This window comes from Vicugna pacos, unplaced genomic scaffold (genome assembly GCF_048564905.1).
Source record: "Vicugna pacos unplaced genomic scaffold, VicPac4 scaffold_20, whole genome shotgun sequence".
Lineage (NCBI taxonomy): Eukaryota > Metazoa > Chordata > Mammalia > Artiodactyla > Camelidae > Vicugna > Vicugna pacos.
The window spans coordinates 91767463-91778714 of record NW_027328741.1 but is presented as its reverse complement, the minus strand read 5'-3'; the positions used below and the strand labels follow the sequence as shown (position 1 = coordinate 91778714).

The following is an 11252-nucleotide window of genomic DNA, read 5'->3' as shown; positions in this document are numbered from 1 at the left end:
GCAGCAGCCATTGGGGATGGCAGTTAGCGGTTGGATTCCAGGTGGAATGTTGGTGTTTACCGCGAGGCTTGTTGTGGCTGTTGGATCCTAGGTAACCGGGCAGAGTTCTGTGGGTGGATCAGTGTGATGGAGGGGCTGCCGCCCTCTGTGGAGCTTGGCTTAGGTCTTTGGTCCGGGAAGCTGTGTAAGTTCGAGATACTGCTGCTGCCCAAAGACCTGAGGTCACAGGTCAGTTTCCAGAACCTGAAAGGGCAGACAGTGGAAGATCTGCCTGTCATCAGCTTACTGGTCAGGCTCCGAGGTACTTTCAGACTTGCCCAGTCCTGGTGAAGTCGACTTTAGGGGAGACACGAAGAGAAGCTGGCCGATAAGCTGGCTGCACGGATTGAGGAGAGATGCGAACACATGGATGAGAGATGTTCTGCTACAATGGAGAATACTGGCGTGGAGACAGCTGTAGAGGATACCAGGCTCAAAAGACATTCATGAGACATATTGAAACTCACTGATACAGGCAGAAACATACGGAGTGCCAACGTGGACTTGAGGAAGTTCCTCAATTCTCTTCTCCAATAACGGGTCCAAGGTCCCTGACGTCTGAAGGAGAAGAAATGGCAGAGATGATCAAAACGCTCCTGTTCTTGGAAGAGGTCGTGAGAATCCACACGTCCCAAGGGGCATTCCCAAGCCATTCAGACCAAAATTCAACAAGCCCAGGTAAGCCTTTTCCCAGGTTTGGGCCTAGCTAGTGAGCACTTGCCCTTGCCTCCCCTCCACTCAGGCATCCATTTTGAAGGATCAGTACCTGAGCTGCAATGAAGCCATTACGAGAAGAGCAAGCCCCTCCTAGAATCAGAGTTCCTCCAGCTTCACTCTCTGTGAACAACAGTGAACACCTTAAAGGTCAAATAGTCTCGGCTGAAATAGATAAAATTGAATACTTAGCTCACACCTAGAAACGATGTCCTTCCGCTAGATTCAGCAAATGTTGTGTTTATGTCTTCCCTGGGGTGAAGGGAGTGTGGTAAGTGAGGGGAATCTTTGACTGAACATGAATCTGTATTAGGCTTCAGTTTTTCAAGACAGTGAAGGTAAATAGTGCCAGTCAGAAAGTGAACTGAACTGTAAAAGTCGCCAATGACATTAAAGACACAGCTTATGTGGATCGTCTTTCACTTGAGTCAAGCCCCCGGGGGCACTATATCATGGGGGTGCAGACTTGGTTGCGTTAAATGGCTTTAAACTACAGGATCGGATGATTAAGCGTTCTCAACACTGATAGAAAAACACCTGGTTCTCAATAGACTAGCATAACTGCAGCAGGATTCTCCTAGCTAGAATGCCTCTAGGTGCTTTTGGATTCAAACCTAAATGTATATATTTGGGTTGTTTCCTCTTGTATTTTCCTAGAGAGGGATGTTACCCCTTGAAATGCCAACATTGGCCAGTAGGTGTCATTGGGATACAGGGCACCACATGCACAAGTGTATCCAAGGTTGGGGGTTATTCCATGTTTCCAAAAGTTATTTCATGGTTCCTGTTGGTTTCGGAGGCTTCAACCTTAAAGAGCTGACATGACCCCTTGAACATTTGGACTGCTAGTTTGCATTCTATCTGTCTAGCTTTTCCGTAGAGCTGACACAATGTTACCAAAATTGACAAGTCTGGCTTCTAGGTCGATTTAGTGTGTTTCAAAAAATAACTCCATTTTCGTATAACTCCCAAAACATGTAAATGAGTTCTGTTAAACTTCTTAAAGACTGCAAATGGGATATCAACACAATGTCAAAATAGTTGTCTTCGGACAATCCCTCCCACCACGGCTGTATAGAAACAAAGAGCTAAGCAAATATCACATTTCTGTTAAATGTATCTGGATAGTGTTGATTCATCGATGCCCAGTTGGCAGAGAAGAAGTGCAACCTGCACTCACTCGCTCCCATGTACAGAGCAATGGAAACATCCACTCACCCAGCCCTTAGCATAGGACACTGGCCGAAGAGAGGTCTGTTACTCCCAAAGACAGGTTGAGGCCTCAGGACACCTGGAAGCAGGAGAATGCAAAGCAGGGAATGGAAACCAGTGCAGGTTCGGACCCCTGGTGATGGAGCAACGAGGGTGAAACTCTGTTTAACTTGGACGCACACTCTCAAGCGGACAGGAGACATGGGTTTGAAGGTGATGTGCTGAGATTTTCAAGGGTGCACAGCAGATGCTTGGCTGAGAGAACTCAAAGAAACCAGCGCAAAATATCCCCACAGTTAATTCTGAGACCAAGATCCAAGCTGCCAAATTTGAGGTAGCAGAGGCAATGGTCAGTGATTCATAGAGCTACCGATGATGGCACACGCTGAGTCTCAGGGATCTGGAGTGCGTTGTGGGATGTGGTGGGTCGAATCAAGAGAGCAAACCGAACTGTGTACCAATAATAAATCAACCACACTGGTCGCGCGGTTGCGATTACCGATATGTCCCATGGCCACACCCAGTACATCTGCAGGACCAGGGACCAATTGGGAATTTTGCCAATAGAGCACGTGTGGGGCTGAATCAGAGATATCGTGCATCTGGTCTGAGGGATCCAGGGGGCCTTGAATTTGAAATCAGAATGAAAAGCCTTAGGATATGCTACATTCATAACCTGGGCTGGGATTATGGTTTGGTTTGAGTCACAGGATGCGCAACAACTCTGTGGTTGCCTTCGTGCACCCGTGCCACAAGGATGAGAGGACAAGGAAGAGTGGTCCAAGTCCACAGCGTGAGAAGAGGAAGCATTCCCTTCAGCACTATCTCCCAAAAGCGGATGCTACATTTTGGATGGCACCGGCACGGTACGGCACCTAGGACAACAAGGAAGGTCTGCGGGATCATTCCAGCAGGCCCTGATATGTGACATCCATAGATATGCTTCCACTGGTGTTTCTGTAGACAGAGAAGCTCTGGAAAGAACTGATTTCATTGGGACATTCCCGTGGCAATAAAAAGCAGCAGAGCACTCTCAGTTTGCTGTTTTGGAAACACTCCAAAATGACATAGAGAAGAATGCAGAGCTGAGAACTTTTAGAAGCTTCATTTCCACAAGAGGAAGTGTCCTGTGCACTTTCAGAAGTGTGAGATAAGTATAATCAAAATGAAGTTATGCTAATCGAAGTAGTATGGGTTGTTCATCACAACTAATGCAACACCAGCAATTGGAGATATACCAAACAACACACACAGGTACAGGTTATGGCATCAATGCCTAGGAGAAATTGTCCTCACAGAAATCCCATGGAATTGCGTAGAGACAAGAGTCTAAAATTTTCAATTAACAAAGCCCTAGAAGTCTACATTAGATACCTGATATTACCTGACCAGTAGAGATGAAGAAGAACAGTAAAAGAAACAGGAAGTACCATTTTCAGTTCCAAAGATATTGAAGGCGCAAAAGATAAGCTTTCAAACAACTAGTCTGCAAAACGCTATCCAGAACAAGTGTTGAAAATGAAGGTCAGGAAAACACTGAAGAACACCAGTGTCTCAGAATCACAAAAGGCAGAATACCAGAAAAGGGGAAGAGAAAGTCTCAACACGAGCCAAAAATATCAGGAAACTCAATGGTTGTGATAATATCAGGGCTAAAATTCAGTCCTTAGCAGACTAGATAATGCAGAGGGACGCGTGAATGACTGTGAAGACAGGGGAAGAGAAAAACCTCGGTCAGAAGCAGACATAGGAAAGCAAGTGCAAACAAATGAAAACATTGCAGTTGAACCCTGGGTTAAGACAGGGCATGAAAGAATAGAAATCATGAGTCCCAGATGGAAAAGCAAGAGATAAAGAAACAAAAAAATGTCTGAAAATTTATCTGTAGAAAAATCAGACTGAAACTTGCTGAAAGCCAAGAAAGAATCATCTATGCGAATTCAGGAATTACACAGCATCCGAAGGAGGTGGAATCCCAATAGACCTACCAGCAGCTGTATGATTCAAATCAACAAAGTTCACGAATATCCGAGTGATTTAAAATGCACCTGGAGGAAACAACATAGTCACAAGGAAACCTCCAGAGGGGTTTCAGCTGATATCTCGGCAGCAATATTGCAGGACAGGGAGGAGTGCCAGGACACAGACCATATCCTGAATGGACAAATGCTGCCACCTAGGGTAGCCTATGCCACATGAACACCATTTCAAATAACGGCAGAGCTAGAGAATTCTACAGACCGGCAAATCTTAAAAGAATTCAGCAGTTCAAAAGTTTTTCTAAAAGAAAGGTTGAGAAAACTCCCCTGAATAGAAAAGCAGCAAGATGGAATGGAAAGAAGAAACCATTATTGGAAATGCAAGAAGAGCATGTGTGGCAGAGAAGAAAGAAGAAGAACTTAAGGAGGACATCAAAACCCTAAAGATGGGAGAGGGAAGCAGGAAATCATAGGTGATTGGAAGCACTCTCTTAAGTGAATCAGCTTATTTGACTCTGTTTGAAGCGAAAGGAGAGATGCATGGCCTGACGTGTTTGCAAAACAAGCGAGAAGAAGACCAACAAAGAATCAAACCAACAAACAAGCACCAAAATGGTATGGTTGGCTGACATATACAAAGGGAACCATGAGTATTCAAAAGAAAATACTCAAGGTGAGGTCAAGGGTCATTCAGAACGCATCGACCCAGTATCGTGGCTTGCATGTACTCAGCACACTTGTATTCGGAAATCAGATGCGTGCATTCATATTCGTAAATTTTGATTCATAAGAGCATATCGTGACCTAACACTAATGCCGATTTGGAATCAAATGGTTTCCTAGTCCGTGATGTAGACTTGTATGTCTTCCAACAGGATGAAGGAATGCCATATTCTAGGCTACGTAGAGAAGAAATGTAAGAAGCCTATAACAAAGGCAAGTAGCTCTGCCAAAGTGTACTAAGTGCAAAAGAGACCGACAGCAAAGTGCACATTGGGGTTGGTTTCATTTCTTGGAATTTCAGCCCCCATGAATCCAATGGATCCATGTCCTGAGAGTGTGGGTGTTTCAGCAGAAATCAGGCGACGCATATGTATTCCGGGTGTACGGATATTATAGGAACATAAGTCTCCTTTAGTGGGTCCCTGTGTACTGTGAACTGTTAGAAAGTTTAAAGACGTGTGAAACCATCAACTGAAAAGGGACACACTTCCCTCCATTGGTACGGTGCATAGAGCTCTGAACAAAAGGAAAGAGGGAAGAAGAAAGGCCCATGGGACGCTAGTGGGTAGAATCACATTTACCTTAGGAACCTCTCGTCGGATGCAGCCCCTCCCCCAACACTGACAAGATGCAGCAGCCATTGGGGATGGCAGTTAGCGGTTGGATTCCAGGTGGAATGTTGGTGTTTACCGCGAGGCTTGTTGTGGCTGTTGGATCCTAGGTAACCGGGCAGAGTTCTGTGGGTGGATCAGTGTGATGGAGGGGCTGCCGCCCTCTGTGGAGCTTGGCTTAGGTGTTTGGTCCGGGAAGCTGTGTAAGTTCGAGATACTGCTGCTGCCCAAAGACCTGAGGTCACAGGTCAGTTTCCAGAACCTGAAAGGGCAGACAGTGGAAGATCTGCCTGTCATCAGCTTACTGGTCAGGCTCCGAGGTACTTTCAGACTTGCCCAGTCCTGGTGAAGTCGACTTTAGGGGAGACACGAAGAGAAGCTGGCCGATAAGCTGGCTGCACGGATTGAGGAGAGATGCGAACACATGGATGAGAGATGTTCTGCTACAATGGAGAATACTGGCGTGGAGACAGCTGTAGAGGATACCAGGCTCAAAAGACATTCATGAGACATATTGAAACTCACTGATACAGGCAGAAACATACGGAGTGCCAACGTGGACTTGAGGAAGTTCCTCAATTCTCTTCTCCAATAACGGGTCCAAGGTCCCTGACGTCTGAAGGAGAAGAAATGGCAGAGATGATCAAAACGCTCCTGTTCTTGGAAGAGGTCGTGAGAATCCACACGTCCCAAGGGGCATTCCCAAGCCATTCAGACCAAAATTCAACAAGCCCAGGTAAGCCTTTTCCCAGGTTTGGGCCTAGCTAGTGAGCACTTGCCCTTGCCTCCCCTCCACTCAGGCATCCATTTTGAAGGATCAGTACCTGAGCTGCAATGAAGCCATTACGAGAAGAGCAAGCCCCTCCTAGAATCAGAGTTCCTCCAGCTTCACTCTCTGTGAACAACAGTGAACACCTTAAAGGTCAAATAGTCTCGGCTGAAATAGATAAAACTGAATACTTAGCTCACACCTAGAAACGATGTCCTTCCGCTAGATTCAGCAAATGTTGTGTTTATGTCTTCCCTGGGGTGAAGCGAGTATGGTAAGTGAGGGGAATCTTTGACTGAACATGAATCTGTATTAGGCTTCAGTTTTTCAAGACAGTGAAGGTAAATAGTACAAGTCAGAAAGTGAACTGAACTGTAAAAGTCGCCAATGACATTAAAGACACAGCTTATGTGGATCGTCTTTCACTTGAGTCAAGCCCCCGGGGGCACTATAACATGGGGGTGCAGACTTGGTTGCGTTAAATGGCTTTAAACTACAGGATCGGATGATTAAGCGTTCTCAACACTGATAGAAAAACACCTGGTTCTCAATAGACTAGCATAACTGCAGCAGGATTCTCCTAGCTAGAATGCCTCAAGGTGCTTTTGGATTCAAACCTAAATGTATATATTTGGGTTGTTTCCTCTTGTATTTTCCTAGAGAGGGATGTTACCCCTTGAAATGCCAACATTGGCCAGTAGGTGTCATTGGGATACAGGGCACCACATGCACAAGTGTATCCAAGGTTGGGGGTTATTCCATGTTTCCAAAAGTTATTTCATGGTTCCTGTTGGTTTCGGAGGCTTCAACCTTAAAGAGCTGACATGACCCCTTGAACAGTTTGGACTGCTAGTTTGCATTCTATCTGTCTAGCTTTTCCGTAGAGCTGACACAATGTTACCAAAATTGACAAGTCTGGCTTCTAGGTCGATTTAGTGTGTTTCAAAAAATAACTCCATTTTCGTATAACTCCCAAAACATGTAAATGAGTTCTGTTAAACTTCTTAAAGACTGCAAATGGGATATCAACACAATGTCAAATTAGTTGTCTTCGGACAATCCCTCCCACCACGGCTGTATAGAAACAAAGAGCTAAGCAAATATCACATTTCTGTGAAATGTATCTGGATAGTGTTGATTCATCGATGCCCAGTTGGCAGAGAAGAAGTGCAACCTGCACTCACTCGCTCCCATGTACAGAGCAATGGAAACATCCACTCACCCAGCCCTTAGCATAGGACACTGGCCGAAGAGAGGTCTGTTACTCCCAAAGACAGGATGAGGCCTCAGGACACCTGGAAGCAGGAGAATGCAAAGCAGGGAATGGAAACCAGTGCAGGTTCGGACCCCTGGTGATGGAGCAACGAGGGTGAAACTCTGTTTAACTTGGACGCACACTCTCAAGCGGACAGGAGACATGGGTTTGAAGGTGATGTGCTGAGATTTACAAGAGTGCACAGCAGATGCTTGGCTGAGAGAACTCAAAGAAACCAGCGCAAAATATCCCCACAGTTAATTCTGAGACCAAGATCCCAGCTGCCAAATTTGAGGTAGCAGAGGCAATGGTCAGTGAGGCATAGAGCTACCGATGATGGCACACGCTGAGTCTCAGGGATCTGGAGTGCATTGTGGGATGTGGTGGGTCGAATCAAGAGAGCAAACCGAACTGTGTACCAATAATAAATCAACCACACTGGTCGCGCGGTTGCGATTACCGATATGTCCCATGGCCACACCCAGTACATCTGCAGGACCAGGGACCAATTGGGAATTTTGCCAATAGAGCACGTGTGGGGCTGAATCAGAGATATCGTGCATCTGGTCTGAGGGATCCAGGGGGCCTTGAATTTGAAATCAGAATGAAAAGCCTTAGGATATGCTACATTCATAACCTGGGCTGGGATTATGGTTTGGTTTGAGTCACAGGATGCGCAACAACTCTGTGGTTGCCTTCGTGCACCCGTGCCACAAGGATGAGAGGACAAGGGAGAGTGGTCCAAGTCCACAGCGTGAGAAGAGGAAGCATTCCCTTCAGCACTATCTCCCAAAAGCGGATGCAACCTTTTGGATGGCACCGGCACGGTACGGCACCTAGGACAACAAGGAAGGTCTGCGGGATCATTCCAGCAGGCCCTGATATGTGACATCCATAGATATGCTTCCACTGGTGTTTCTGTAGACAGAGAAGCTCTGGAAAGAACTGATTTCATTGGGACATTCCCGTGGCAATAAAAAGCAGCAGAGCACTCTCAGTTTGCTGTTTTGGAAACACTCCAAAATGACATAGAGAAGAATGCAGAGCTGAGAACTTTTAGAAGCTTCATTTCCACAAGAGGAAGTGTCCTGTGCACTTTCAGAAGTGTGAGATAAGTATAATCAAAATGAAGTTATGCTAATCGAAGTAGTATGGGTTGTTCATCACAACTAATGCAACACCAGCAATTGGAGATATACCAAACAACACACACAGGTACAGGTTATGGCATCAGTGCCTAGGAGTAATTGTCCTCACAGAAATCCCATGGAATTGCGTAGAGACAAGAGTCTAAAATTTTCAATTAACAAAGCCCTAGAAGTCTACATTAGATACCTGATATTACCTGACCAGTAGAGATGAAGAAGAACAGTAAAAGAAACAGGAAGTACCATTTTCAGTTCCAAAGATATTGAAGGCGCAAAAGATAAGCTTTCAAACAACTAGTCTGCAAAACGCTATCCAGAACAAGTGTTGAAAATGAAGGTCAGGAAAACACTGAAGAACACCAGTGTCTCAGAATCACAAAAGGCAGAATACCAGAAAAGGGGAAGAGAAAGTCTCAACACGAGCCAAAAATATCAGGAAACTCAATGGTTGTGATAATATCAGGGCTAAAATTCAGTCCTTAGCAGACTAGATAATGCAGAGGGACGCGTGAATGACTGTGAAGACAGGGGAAGAGAAAAACCTCGGTCAGAAGCAGACATAGGAAAGCAAGTGCAAACAAATGAAAACATTGCAGTTGAACCCTGGGTTAAGACAGGGCATGAAAGAATAGAAATCATGAGTCCCAGATGGAAAAGCAAGAGATAAAGAAACAAAAAATGTCTGAAAATTTATCTGTAGAAAAATCAGACTGAAACTTGCTGAAAGCCAAGAAAGAATCATCTATGCGAATTCAGGAATTACACAGCATCCGAAGGAGGTGGAATCCCAATAGACCTACCAGCAGCTGTATGATTCAAATCAACAAAGTTCACGAATATCCGAGTGATTTAAAATGCACCTGGAGGAAACAACATAGTCACAAGGAAACCTCCAGAGGGGTTTCAGCTGATATCTCGGCAGCAATATTGCAGGACAGGGAGGAGTGCCAGGACACAGACCATATCCTGAATGGACAAATGCTGCCACCTAGGGTAGCCTATGCCACATGAACACCATTTCAAATAACGGCAGAGCTAGAGAATTCTACAGACCGGCAAATCTTAAAAGAATTCAGCAGTTCAAAAGTTTTTCTAAAAGAAAGGTTGAGAAAACTCCCCTGAATAGAAAAGCAGCAAGATGGAATGGAAAGAAGAAACCATTATTGGAAATGCAAGAAGAGCATGTGTGGCAGAGGAGAAAGAAGAAGAACTTAAGGAGGACATCAAAACCCTAAAGATGGGAGAGGGAAGCAGGAAATCATAGGTGATTGGAAGCACTCTCTTAAGTGAATCAGCTTATTTGACTCTGTTTGAAGCGAAAGGAGAGATGCATGGCCTGACGTGTTTGCAAAACAAGCGAGAAGAAGACCAACAAAGAATCAAACCAACAAACAAGCACCAAAATGGTATGGTTGGCTGACATATACAAAGGGAACCATGATTATTCAAAAGAAAATACTCAAGGTGAGGTCAAGGGTCATTCAGAACGCATCGACCCAGTATCGTGGCTTGCATGTACTCAGCACTCTTGTATTCGGAAATCAGAAGCGTGCATTCATATTCGTAAATTTTGATTCATAAGAGCATATCGTGACCTAACACTAATGCCGATTTGGAATCAAATGGTTTCCTAGTCCGTGATGTAGACTTGTATGTCTTCCAACAGGATGAAGGAATGCCATATTCTAGGCTACGTAGAGAAGAAATGTAAGAAGCCTATAACAAAGGCAAGTAGCTCTGCCAAAGTGTACTAAGTGCAAAAGAGACCGACAGCAAAGTGCACATTGGGGTTGGTTTCATTTCTTGGAATTTCAGCCCCCATGAATCCAATGGATCCATGTCCTGAGAGTGTGGGTGTTTCAGCAGAAATCAGGCGACGCATATGTATTCCGGGTGTACGGATATTATAGGAACATAAGTCTCCTTTAGTGGGTCCCTGTGTACTGTGAACTGTTAGAAAGTTTAAAGACGTGTGAAACCATCAACTGAAAAGGGACACACTTCCCTCCATTGGTACGGTGCATAGAGCTCTGAACAAAAGGAAAGAGGGAAGAAGAAAGGCCCATGGGACGCTAGTGGGTAGAATCACATTTACCTTAGGAACCTCTCGTCGGATGCAGCCCCTCCCCCAACACTGACAAGATGCAGCAGCCATTGGGGATGGCAGTTAGCGGTTGGATTCCAGGTGGAATGTTGGTGTTTACCGCGAGGCTTGTTGTGGCTGTTGGATCCTAGGTAACCGGGCAGAGTTCTGTGGGTGGATCAGTGTGATGGAGGGGCTGCCGCCCTCTGTGGAGCTTGGCTTAGGTCTTTGGTCCGGGAAGCTGTGTAAGTTCGAGATACTGCTGCTGCCCAAAGACCTGAGGTCACAGGTCAGTTTCCAGAACCTGAAAGGGCAGACAGTGGAAGATCTGCCTGTCATCAGCTTACTGGTCAGGCTCCGAGGTACTTTCAGACTTGCCCAGTCCTGGTGAAGTCGACTTTAGGGGAGACACGAAGAGAAGCTGGCCGATAAGCTGGCTGCACGGATTGAGGAGAGATGCGAACACATGGATGAGAGATGTTCTGCTACAATGGAGAATACTGGCGTGGAGACAGCTGTAGAGGATACCAGGCTCAAAAGACATTCATGAGACATATTGAAACTCACTGATACAGGCAGAAACATACGGAGTGCCAACGTGGACTTGAGGAAGTTCCTCAATTCTCTTCTCCAATAACGGGTCCAAGGTCCCTGACGTCTGAAGGAGAAGAAATGGCAGAGATGATCAAAACGCTCCTGTTCTTGGAAGAGGTCGTGAG

The 11252-nt window shown here is 45.5% G+C and overlaps 2 long non-coding RNA genes across 2 annotated transcripts; both read right to left on the bottom strand.

The window, feature by feature from the left end:
- Positions 1-503: 503 nt before the first annotated feature.
- LOC140693757 (uncharacterized) lies at positions 504-5430 on the bottom strand. The gene is made up of 3 exons (XR_012069455.1): positions 5249-5430; positions 806-876; positions 504-597 (listed from the first exon to the last, which is right to left on the bottom strand). It is a non-coding gene; the product is annotated as an uncharacterized lncRNA (long non-coding RNA).
- Positions 5431-5807: 377 nt separating this feature from the next.
- LOC140693748 (uncharacterized) lies at positions 5808-10727 on the bottom strand. Its single transcript, XR_012069446.1, has 3 exons — positions 10546-10727; positions 6103-6173; positions 5808-5894 (listed from the first exon to the last, which is right to left on the bottom strand). It is a non-coding gene; the product is annotated as an uncharacterized lncRNA (long non-coding RNA).
- Between the last annotated feature and the right edge of the window lie 525 nt (positions 10728-11252).